Below are 292 nucleotides of genomic sequence, written 5' to 3' on the forward strand. Positions count from 1 at the left end.
GAATATAGGAAGCATATAGAACACCAAATAGAAAGGATCAGAAAAGAAACTCCCCATGACATATCATAGTAACAACACTAAATGTACAGAACAAAGAGAGAATACTGAAAGCAGCAAAAGAAACACAAGTCACATACCAAAGAAAGCCCATCTGAATTATAGCTCACTTATCAATACAAACTATGAAAGAAAGCCAGAAAAGCCTGGACCAAGGTATTTCCAACTCTACATGACAATAGAAGCCAGCCCAGAATACTATACCCAGCAAAAATGTCTATTATAGTTGAGGGGG

This window comes from Nannospalax galili, unplaced genomic scaffold (assembly GCF_000622305.1).
Source record: "Nannospalax galili isolate Female #2095 unplaced genomic scaffold, S.galili_v1.0 scaffold2324, whole genome shotgun sequence".
Taxonomy (NCBI): domain Eukaryota; kingdom Metazoa; phylum Chordata; class Mammalia; order Rodentia; family Spalacidae; genus Nannospalax; species Nannospalax galili.